The following is a 13,020-nucleotide window of genomic DNA, read 5'->3' as shown; positions in this document are numbered from 1 at the left end:
TTGGTACGTAAGTATATGGTACTGTAGCGCGAGAGCAAATGGCATACTATAACTCTACACAGTCGAACAGGATCTACGCCAACTTGAGATTTATCCCTCCACTCTTACGCACCCTGAGCTTACATTTTGCTCCTTATCTATCCATGTACGAGTATATACGTACGAAATACAACGTAAATATACTCGCACGAGCCCTCTTGAAATATATTTTCTAAAGATATCATCCTAAGTACACCGACGACGACGAACGATGTTACGTAGGTAGCTATGTAGCTAGCTACCAGCTAGGTGGTATATTTGGGTACCTATACGTACGTTTTCCGAAATACCTCTATATTCTTCTCATCGTACCACCTTTTCAATGTTTTTTGAATAATAAAAAATATCGCGATGCGGTATACGAGTAGAATCACAACAATGTACTAAGGTATGGCGAATATGTGTACCGAAGATGATTTTATCGAGAATAAAATTTCGTAGGCAAATATATTGGAAGATTAGAAAGCAGAATGTCTAGCGATGAGATGATGGCAGGAAATTAATGCCGATGGCAAATAATAAAATTACGTAATAGACGCTTAATATCGTGAAAACTGAAAATTAAATTTAACCCCCCCCCCTTTCATGATACTTCAATCTTGGAAAATTTTCAATAATCAAAAAACAGAGAGTAGACCAAAACTAATAAAATAAAAATTTTTGCAAAAAAAAAATGTATTTGTCCAATCCTTATTGCGGAGCATTGAGAAAATTCTCGAAGTGAATTTTTCAATATCTAAAATGAAATTCAAACGAATGCCTACATAATAAAAAGCTCTCCAGATTATATTGACAAGAGAACTTTCTGAACTTACACCCTCCGATTTAAACGAAATCAAGCTAGATCAAAAGAGCATGTCATAAAAGCTCCGTGCAGATTAAAATTAGGAGCTAAAGTTAATTTTTGAATCTTTGGTGAATTTTCATAATTCAAAAAAGCCATTTAATTTACAAGCCGATTTTTTCATCTTTCCATGATATTTTTTTTACGAACACAATGAACGAGTGTGAATAATTGCTTCACTTCAACCACCCCTCCCCCCACTCATTTTGAAAACTACCCGGAAGGTGTTCATTACGGACACACTCTCAACTATTTTACGAGTAGGTGATGCTGCAAAATTCCAAGGGTGCCACTTCAAAAATAAATTTTTGATCAGTTAGTAAATTTTACAAGAGATAAAAATTTGATTTTTCTCCCATTTTTTTTTTTTTTTTGAAATTTACAAATTGATTAACAATTTACTCGGTGACGAAACTAAAAATGTTGATGGGAGGGGAGAGGAGAGGAGAGGAGAGGAGAAAGGGGAGGTGTGCAGCCGAAAATTAGCCGACAGATATGAGGAAAAAATACCAATTTTTCTGAATAAAACGAAAGATTTAAAAACAATTCTGCCACTTGACATTATACATAGGTACTAGGTAGGTCTTCTTATAGACTATCATAACGTATAAAAAATTGTCGTTTTCCCAGTTCAATTTTTAGAAGTCTCAAACATCGAATTTTTTGTTTTGTAAAAGAGAAACAAATTAGCCCAAGCGTAACGAGGGCAAAAGCTGTCAAAAATTCCTATTTTGATAGGTAAAAACACAATGTTTTTCATGTGAAGAGTTTGATTTTTTTGGCTTCAAAATTTTATAATTTGAATGGTGGTTTTTTGGAAATTTAGAAATTCCAAGTTTAGAAAAAAAACAAATAAGCCCGGACGAACTGAAGGGCAAAAGCATTTGAAAACTCATATTTTGATAAGTGAAAGAGCTTTGTTTTTCTTTCATGCGAGGAGCTTGATTTTTTTGGTTTCAAAATTTTAGAATTTAAACGATGTTTTTTTTTTAGAAATTCCAACTTCGAAAAAGAAAAGCAAAGCGCGGCTCGAACGAAGTAAGCGCAAAAGCTTTTGAAAATTTGAGATTTGAGAGATGAAAAAACGTTCATTTTTTGATTTAAACATTTTTTGGGGAAATTAAATTATGCAAACTTATTTTCATTTTTAGCCCCTTTCACAGCAATTTGAAATTTCTGGAGTAACTGAAAAATTTACTAGAAGTTCCAAAACGACCTCAAACTGGTAGTTTTTGAATAGGGTATTGAAGTGATTATCCTCACTGGTTCAATTCTTTTGTAAGAGAAAACTTAATGGAAAATGAGAAAAATCCAGAAATTATGTTAAATGTTTACATAAAATTTTGGTTATGGAGGATTCAAGACATGCTCTTTTGATCTAACATGGTTTTGTTCAAATCCAAAACGTTTTCTTTTCTCAAGAGAAGAGATGTTAAGAATCAAACCCACAAAATTTTTTAGAAAATTTTTTTGATAGAGTTTTCCAAAAATGTTTTTAATGAGTTACAATGATGTTTATTAAAAAAAAATCATGCAAGGAAGAATAAATGTAATTTAAATTTTAAACAAGAATTTATAAAGAACCTCCCTCGAATGGATTTTCTATTATTTGGAGAAGCCACTAATTTTGAAAATATGTACTTAGCTCTGAATGGAGAATGACCCTCATTTCGAATGAAATGGGAATAAGACAGTAAGTAATACTTTCAACACTTTAGGTATAACGTTGTCACATTTTTAATTTTAGTATCAAACAGTTTTTAAAATCAGAGTGAACACTGAATGACGTCTTGGCACTTCACATTGTCTTTTTTTCGGGGAATTAAAATCTACTAGGATTAATTTTCTTCTCAAAACCAAGAAATTTGGGTGTTAGGAGCCGAATAAAAATCATTCAGCAGAAATCGCCAGATGAGCTTCAGAAAACCAATCTAAAAATGAAATCATCATTCAATGATTGGAGAGAACTGGCGTAATACGAGTATCAGTTTGATGTGGCTTTTTGTCAATTGTCGAATCAAGCTGTTTAATATTTTCGTCATGTTGGAAGCTATTTTTATAAATCAGTTCTTTGAAAATGTACGTAGATTGATAAGTAGTCATTAAATCCTATTTATAGCATGTAAGTGGAGGAATACTTCTTTTGAGAGTATTATAATTTTATCAAAATACATATTAAAACTACGATTTGTCGCAGTAAACCCATTCTTATGCACGTAAGAAATATTAAATTCATCAGAATAATTTCATAACAATGTTTAGTAAATAAATTATGGATTAGAGCTACAAGTATCGTTCAATGAAAATTTAATGTTCTCTGGTAGGTACATCGTAATATTTAGATTTGAAATTAGGCTACGTTCAAAATAATAATATAACACCTGTTTTTCAATAATTGAACACATTTTCAGATTCTCACGTTATTTCAAGATGCCATTACAAGTTAGGATTTACCTCTCAAAAAAATACACAAAGCACCGCATTATAATGTTTGCTGTGCATGCACCAGAAATTACCCAACAAATTCTGAATTTTCAAAGTTTTAAATTTTTACGGTAGAGTGACCAAGTTACAACTTTGAATACTCAATTCATGAAATTTCGCGTTGTGGTTTTTGCCTATCAAGTAAATCCATTTCCTATAAGTATTTATCAACAATAAAATGAAGATTTTATGTCAAGAATTGAAGAAAATCGTCAAACAAATATTAGGATTGGAAAACATATTCGGTTACAAGAGTACGGTAGCCAATCAGCTCTACTGGTTGTATTGCTTCGGAGGCGGTAAAATTTATTTCTCTAATAAAGTTCACAACACAGTGAAATATTTTTGGTACAGTTTAGTTTTCAGCCAACTGCTGTTCTCTTATGCACTCGGTCTGATTTATTTGTGGTACGATGATAAAAAGGACCTTATGTTGATGCTCAACGTTGCAAATTCCATTGGAAGCATACACTTAGGAGTGTTGGGATTTCCTTTCATCTCATACTTGTACCGAAATCATATCGAAGCGATGATCGAATACGTCGATCGGCTCTTAAACATCGGATCGAGTTCCAGTTTTAATCAAAATACCATTCTCGAAAACGCAAAAAAATATTTCTGGATCTTTCTGACGCCCATGATCACAGGTACTCTGATGTATTTATTCGCAAGTTTCCCCGATGTGTTATTATTTTTCGAAAAGGACAAAGTAAACAATTATCTTTACTACCCATATCCTTCCCCGCTCGTTCAAGAATACAGTGGCTTTGGATCGTATATGTTAACGATTAGTATCATGTCAGTTCTGTTCATGATCATGATGTTCCAAGGATTGTCAGTTTTTTGTCTCATATTGTACTGGAATGTTGCATGTTGTGCCAAGTTGATCAGCATCAAGGACGATTTACATGCTAAAACACGTAATTTAAATGTGTACACAGATGAAGAAGTTAAACTTTTGAGTGGATATAGAAGAGCTTTCGTGTATACGTTAAAACAAGGCATCAAAGAATTTCAAAGTGCTATTAGGTAGGTAAGCATTATTTTTTTTTTTAAGGAAATAACCCTCAATTTCAGCTATGAATTTTGTTTTATTTTCAGATTGATTAATTATTTGAGAGGGTTTGTCCAAACGATTAGCACCATATTTATCGTTGCAGCTTTTTGTTTTGGCGTGCTCTATCTGTACGTTTGCATTTCAGTACGTATAACCTTAATTTAATTAGATCTGAAATAATAGTCAATTTCCTATTTGGGACCTGAGGATAAGTTCATGGATGCCACTTTGAAATAATTATGACCTCAAAACTTTTATTCAACTCTGTACCCATAAAAATATGTAGAAACAATTTAAAATTATTCACCAAGACATCAAACTATTTCAAGGTTCCAAATAAGTTATGTATTTAACTCCTAACATTGAGTACAAGAACTCAGTACTCACAATTTACATTTAACTGCGAATAGAATGATATGTCGTTGATTCTGAAGATAAAATGCCTATCGGGATACATCACTAGTGCCACATTGGCATTTTCATTTTATTGGATTGGACAGAACGTGAATAACTTGGTAATAATGATAGATGTAATTTGTCCTCACATGCTAATCTATAGATAGGTATCTAGATACATGATACATGTTGCTTAACATTTTATGACTAGGTATCTGAAATATCATCGGAAGTTTACTCAACTCCTTGGTATCGGACGGTGAAAATACGAAAAACAGTATGCATTTTTTTATGTCAGACGCAATCGATGAAGAATTTCAAAATACTCGAAGTGTACCCATTGCTGTTGAATAATTTTTCGCGATATTTGCACGGTTTGGTGTCCTGCACAAACCTTTTGCATCGACTTACATACAAATGATTTTTCATCTCCTAGGTATTCTATTAAGCACTATATGTATTGTCACTTTGGCTCTGTTTTCAGTTTATGAACTACCTACTTATTTACATAGCTAGTAGATAGCTATATCATCAAAACGTGATGTTTGCATCAAATTTTTCACCATGGACACAAGAAGAATTGCTTTTTTCTTTTTCAGAACTTCAACTTCTAAAAAAAAACATTCAAGTTCTGAAACCTTTAAGCCAGAAAAATCAACTTCTTCACATAAAAAACATAGTTCTTTCATCTATCAAAATACGAATTTTCAAAAGCTTTCGTCTGGGACTATTTTTTTTTTACAAAATGAAAAAATTCCATGTTTGAGGCTTCTAAAAATTGAAAAAGAAAACAAAATTTGTTCATAAGTCATCCTAAATAATTAACCACATATTAAGTATATCAATTGGCAAAATTGTCGTCTCGTCTTTTATTTGGCCGTATATTCGAATGTACCGATTAGTAGAATACAATAGCACCACAGGAGGTAAAAACTGTATCCGAATGTCCGAAGCGAAATGACCGCAAATGTCCCAAAAGGTGTATTCGAATGTCCGAAGTAATAAAAACCTTGTACTGTAACCCAAGTTGTAAAACATAAAATTTACCTTCTAATAAAAGTATTTAATTATTCTCTCTAGTCTCTATGAGTCCTGATTCCTGAAATGAACTCAATTTTTTTCAGTTAAAAAATTATAAAAACCATACATTCGTACTTTGATTAATTTTTTCCCAGCTTCGATTCAAAGAGATTTGTTTTCAATTCGGACCTAACGTCAGTTATGAAAAAAAAGTACACGAGCTGAGATCAAAGCCAAAAAAATCTTTCCTAGAGCATTTTAAAAAGAAACTGATGATTGAAAAAAGTGATTTTTGGGAAAAATGTAAGTACCTATTATTTGTTGGGGAACCATCCCAAGAGCGCCTCTATTTCAAAATTATACAAGATCATTCTATTGTTTTTTTTTTTTTTTGGAAAAGTCTAAAGGAGTTAACTCTTATGTATCCATATACTTTGGTTTATTTAACCGCTGCCTTGACTGAGATCGAATGAATCACACGAGGAAATTCGATAACCATACTTGTTGTACCACGATTTCCTCCTTTCACGTTACATATAAATTTGTAATACACGTTTAACATGAGCACGATTGTTCCATTCAAAAAAAAAAAAGTTCAGGTGACTGTCTCCTCACGCTTCTTCAGTAGGTACATTATTGTTAACAACTCGACAACATCGGATTACCTACTAAGAGGTAAATTTAAATACAGATACGTAGATTAGGGCACATATTACTCAAATCACAGGCGTATTTCCCCACATACTCGATCACTCGTTCTATACTGAGAATAGAGCAGAGCAAAATAGACTCACCACTCCATACAGTACCACATACGCGTACGTCGTCGTAATCGATATATCCGGGAAAAAAAGAATTTCCAAGAATTGCATTGTGATTTATACGGACAAGGTGGAATTTTAAACCGTCAGAAAGAGAATGGACGCACGTATTCTGTACAGGCAGCAGGGTTATTCTTCTGTAAATGGCGTGACAAATGACCATTGGAAAAAATAATGCTTTCTCGTATAGCGTCGGTCGCGGTTCATTGTATTGGGAAATTTTTTTTACTTTTCTATTGGTCATTAGACGTTTACGAAAATCCATTATAATGCCGAATGGGCACTAGCTTGATTTATGGCCATCCTATGTTCGGCCCGACGACTTGACCGATTCTTATAATTGTCTTTTGCCCTTTACTTCTCCACATAGGTACCTACATATACCCTTATGGTGAACGTGAAGACTGAAGATACCACCATAATCTACCCTGTTGTCTATTACAGAAGCACACCAAAAACCCAAAGAGTCTGCTAGGTAACTATACCCAGCTTCGTACGTATAGCGCGCGATTAAATCGTAATAGATTTATATTTATCAAATTGCCTGGCTCGTCTTTTGGTTGTCTTTCTGTTCACGTGCTGCTGTGCTGTGCTGTGCTCTCCAAGAGCTCGATTTTCATTTGCATATTCGCGCTACGCTACGCTAACGTAACGGTAATTAATTATAAACTCCGGCAATAGTACTTTATATCGTAGTAGAACCGTCAACGGCTGAATCTGCCCCATTAATCGCCTTCTTTAGGGTTGGCTTTATTAATTATAACGTTTAAATTTAATCGAAGCATTTTATACAATCGATACATAATCTATATACAGCGTTTTATACGCTAAATTCGATTATTATATATTATGTACGCGTGTAAAACGCCACCCTTCCTTCGCTTCACTTTTATTCGCCCTCATCGTCGTTGAAAATATTACTTATCCAGCTACGTGGTGTTGAAATTATCGGTACCTACGTGTTAGACTATAATTATCGAATTAATAATTTCTTTTTAATCTGATAATACAAAGTACTAGATTTTCGAGGCGCGATGCCAGCACATCTCAAAATGTAAATCGCTTTAAAACCCCCAATCGCGTGAAATGGTACCGGAATTTTGATTAGTTTCACTTTTCAGCCCTGTTGCACCTTGTATCCGCGCTCAATTTGGTAAACTGCTCGCGTATTTATAATATCTATCGATTATTCTCTCATATTCGCATCCCTCAGCAGCCCAAGCCTTCCAAGTTGACCAGTATATGGCAACGTTTCGGTCGATTTATTTGCTAGAAAATTTCTCTCAGCTCTCTGGAGACTCTCACTGTTGCGGACAACTGCTACTGTTGGAGTAGTTTAGAAAAACTCTACTTCGAAGGATACATACTCGTACGTATATTCGTATAGTACTATGTTCCATAAGAGTTTTCAAGCTTATCGGCGAGCTGAAATCAAATACGTTGGTATATACTTCTTTCAGTTCTTTCGATTATATGTACAGATGAGAAGATGGTATATTATGTACACGCGTATACATTTATGTGTCTTTTTTTTCTAGGGTGAAAAATTATTCTTTTTCGCGCTAATAGCACTCTGGAGATGTTTATTAGGCTGTATAAGAATTCTTGAATCAGATACGTATGTATACTGTACTCTGGTATACGAGTATGTGGTACTGTTTCAGTACATGTTGCTTTATATGCGTATGTACTTATCTGAGAAAATTGCGTTTTACACGTTTTGCTTTTTTTGAACGCATCGATAGGCATACTTGAACGCAGAACTATTTTCATTGTGAACATTTTTCTCCTGCGCTGGGAAATTGAAGAAATATTTTTTCATGCGGTTATTTCCAGCCTTGTTTTTGGTACAGTGCCAGAAATACGAGTACGATGGCAGTAAGTAAATGGATTCGTTAACATGGAAAATTGATGTGAAAATGTTGAAAAAACATTGAAATAGTATGAAGATATTTTGTCAGACATTTTTCACTTTTTTAAAATGCATTGGGATCTATGACCTTATTTAGAGAAAATTTATTTTTTTCAATGTTGTTTTGTAATTTATTTTTTACTTGGGTCATTCCACGTCAATTCGACCAAGAAGTGGTGAGGGGGGGGGGTCGCGGTCGGCGATTTTTTTGAAATTTTTCCTGAGGAAAAACCTTTCGAAGGGACGACCAATGGCGTGAATCGCAGCCCTCTAGCCCTTTTTTAAAGACTGCTAGGGGTTGTCAAAGTTTTCAGTGAACTTGAAATATCTGCATCCATATATCAGCAGTGGATTACTCGATAACCGCGATACCTTCCAAAATGGAACTTTTTCCAATAGTTAGGGGTTTTGAAATGTTTTTTGTGATTTCTAAAAAATCAGTGTTGCCACTTTTTTTCGTTTGAAAAATTAGCTCGAAAAGTTTTAAAACGTAGTTTTCACATCTTTCCGACTCTCAAAAATTCTGAAAAAAATATATTATGGACAACTGTTCATGCTGAACAACATTATTGAAAAATTGGGATGGCGTTATTTCGTAAAGTCGATTTAAGAAAATTGAAAGTTTGCGAAAAAATGCGATTTTTTTATTTAAAACATGAAAAAAAGTTTTGATGGGTGAAGTTGACCCATTTGACCCTTATTATTACGTATTCTCGTTGAAAAAGGTTGAAAACCCCCTTTCACTTAATGAAATGAACTCATCACAAGAAAATCGAAATTCGAAAAAATTCAATTTTCGATTCCAAACATCAAAAAACGTAATAAAAATTACACTCATAGCAAAAAAATTAAAATTTTCGTTCATTTTTTGAATTTTTTCGTATTTTGATTTTTTTTTGTAATGAGTTTATTTCATCAAGAGAAAGGGGTTTTTTCAACTTTTTCATCACTTCTTAGTCGAATTGACGTGGAATGACCCACTTGTTTTGATGTCTGTAGGTACTTGATTCATTTATTTGTTTACAATATAAATGTATTGTGAACGCTAATAAAAAGCCTAAATGCTATAAAGCGTCCTAAAATAAATAATTTCATCGATTCAGTCATTCATTCATTCAAAATTAACCACCTCTGAGCATGAGAGTTTCAGTTATCCACCTGTTTTCAAAACCCAGCATTGTTAATTATAAAATTTTCAGAAAACATAAAAGTTGAACAATGTTTTAAAGAGGAAATTATACCATGGTTCTTCTCAAACGTGAGTTCGTATTATTCATTCACTAAGAAACATAATATTATTTAAAATACACTTAATAAAATTCGAAAAAATCACCGAAGAACGATGCTTTACATGATTCAACGATGTTTTGTATACCTACAAAGAAAAAATAGGTAGGTAGATGAGTATTTCAAAAACCTAAATTTTTTATTTAAAAAATGAATAAGCAACACCTGGGTAGTAGGCACTACGATGATGAATTGATTATCATTTTCTATTCGCGAAATATGTATGATTTCAATTAAAATGTACTTTTACGAAATTAATTACTCATTGTGTTTCTTCTGATCATCCTACAATTTGCTCCCTTTAAATGCAAATGTACCTACCTATTTCAACGAGTAAATTCATAAGTCACCTACAGTTCGAGTGGATCATTGAAAATCCGTCTTGTGAAATAAGTTTTATTTTTCGTTCGTGAGTTGTGTTGTTCAAAATATCACCATCAAAATGAAATTCGTAAGTATACTCAAGTCCAGAATATTTTTGCTTCTATTTTTTGTTTTTATGTTGTTGCTTATTTTTCTGAAAAAACTCGACCAAAAATCTCATATGGGAACTTTTTAACGTGTACATTTCTGATTTAAACGGAACCGTGATTTTTGAAAAAAGTATGGTCTTAACCCCCCTATCCAAAATTTCAGCTTCTCAATTGGATTTTTCGATTTTTGAAAATAGAAAATTGACCGAGTTTGGCGATTTATACTTTTTTCAAAAATATACCTTACACTTGTAGGTATACCTACCTATCTATTTATTCAGTAAACAGGATGGAAATATATCTTGAAATTAATTATCAAATTCCTCAAACCGAATTTCACCATTCATGGTCATTCTTGAAGTAGCAACACGATTTATTAGATCGCTCCAAGATTTTAAATTTTCTTCAGAACACATTGTAATTCAATTACAGCTGCAGAAAGTCTCATTGGGACTTATTACCAACCTGTTTGAAGCTTTTATCTAGCATTCTCCATGGTCAGAAATTGTGAAATGGTTAGGGAGTTGACATTAGTTTCAGAAATGGTTTCTATAATTTTTTACTAGAAAAGTATACACTTTTTTTGAACCATAGGACGTAAATGGCCGAAAATAGTCAATTTTGAATTTTCAAAAACTCGCCAAAAATTGTAAAATCAATTTGGGGAACTGAAATTTTGACAAAGAGAGATTCAAGCGTTGCTCTTTCCAAAAAAATAGTGATCCCATTCAAATCGAAATCGCACACCTCGAGAGGTTCCTTCTCGAGTCAAATTGCATCATTTTAAATTTCCTCACTCGCAGAAATTTCAAAATTAGGTATCTACATTACCTATTTTTCCACTTTATTTTTGCAAAATTTTCCAGTATAATTTATTTCAGGTGCCTAGCTACTATTTAGTAGAATCTAAACTGATGATGATGATGTTTTAAAAACAAATTTGAGAATTTTTTTCCACAAGACAAAAGATTTTAAAATAGGGTATTTTTAAATATGTACATTTAGTGCGTCTGATTATTCGGTATTATTTTCTTACGGTGGTCGTAACGATAATTACCTACTATAAAATAAATATTTATTCCAAGGTAATCGGAACACTACTATGCATTGCCGTGATCGCAGCTAATGCCATCCCCTCTAACGATCATATTCACAGCAATACAACTCCTGAGATTACAACGCTTCCTCCAACTTCTGAAGCACAGCTCCTGAAATCACAACCCTCTCTTCAACTTCAGAACCAACTCAAATCCTTCCTCCAACTTCTGGGTCAATTTCTGAGCCAAATTATCAACAAACTCGTGGAATCAAACGCCTTTCTTCGACTTATGGGCGAACTCCTGAAATTACTACCCTTGTTCTACCAAGTTCTCAGCCAACTCCTGAAATCAGACGCCTTTCTTCAACTCTTGAAACAACTCCTCAACATCTTCAGATTGTAACTCGTCAGAACCACCACAACCTCCACAACATGAAGCAATTCTATAGAAATAAATTGGTAGGTAAATCTTTAAAAAACATGCGCGCGGACATTGATAAAACTCTCTCAAAGATCGAAACTGATCTAATTATTTGTAGAAATTTATACTACTCTCCATTGATTTTAGATTAGGTGTTAATTTTTTCCGCATGTTGTATTATCCAGTGTTATTTTATACCCGTATTAACCGAAATAGATTTTTTTATTATTGATAAATTGATTTCATAAATAATCAATCACGTCAATTTTTTAAGGATGAATTCAGGAATTACATTTAAAAATCAACAAAAAGCTCTTCCAGAAAGAAGTTTGATTCGAGTCAATCATTGTCGTGATTTAACATAACAAATATCTACGATTATTTTGTTCAACTGTTGTGTTGTCCAGAACTAGAATCTCGAAATGGAATTTGTAGTTTACTGTTTACTTTTTCAATTAGAATTAGTAGCATAGCACGTAAAAAATGTATTGATGAAAAAAACGCACTCGAAGTATCCGTTGGAAATTGACTCTAATCTGGATAATCTCGTTAATGATAGAAACCTAATTGGAGAAAAATTCGTTTTTGAAAACTTGGAATTTCGGATATTTTTTTTTGAGTTTACGAATTGGTCAATGCAGCGATTTGAAATTTCTGGAAAAAATTCAGAACTAGCTGGAACTCCAAAATCACTAAAAACTGGTAGACTTTAAAAAGGAGGGGGAGCGGGAAAAAAATGCTGGCCACTCGAGTTCATTTTTGCCAATTCCACAGCAATTTAAAATTTCAAGAAAAAATTCAAAACTACCAGGTAACTCCAAAATCACTAAAAACTGGTAGACTTCAAAATGGAGGGAGGGGGAGGGGAAAATAAGTGCTCGCTACTCAAGTTCATTTTTGCCACTTCCAGAGCAATTTGAAATTTCAGGAAACAATTCAAAACTATTTGGTAACTCCAAAATCACTAAAAACTGGTAGATTTTAAAGTGGAGGGGGGAGGGGAAAATAAGTGTTCACTACTCGAGTTCATTTTTGCCACTTCCAGAGCAATTTGAAATTTCAGGAAAAAATTCAAACTACCTGGTAACTCAAAAATCACTAAAAACTTGTAGACTTTAATGTGGCGGGGAGAGGGGAAAATAAGTGTTCGCTACTCGAGTTATTTTTGCCACTTCCAGAGCAATTTGAAATTTCAGGGAAAAATTCAAAACTACCTGGTAACTCCAA

General features: G+C 33.3%; 1 protein-coding gene across 4 annotated transcripts in view; it reads right to left on the bottom strand.

The window, feature by feature from the left end:
- Positions 1–13,020, bottom strand: part of LOC135842249 (ras-related protein Rap-1b-like) — a 275,884-nt gene that overhangs the window by 97,249 nt on the left and 165,615 nt on the right. The gene's annotated exons all lie outside the window — the stretch shown is intronic.

This window comes from Planococcus citri, chromosome 4, assembly GCF_950023065.1.
Source record: "Planococcus citri chromosome 4, ihPlaCitr1.1, whole genome shotgun sequence".
In the NCBI taxonomy this organism is placed as follows: Eukaryota; Metazoa; Arthropoda; class Insecta; order Hemiptera; family Pseudococcidae; genus Planococcus; species Planococcus citri.
Note: the sequence above shows the minus strand (reverse complement) of the source record. Positions and strands in the feature narration are given on the sequence as shown.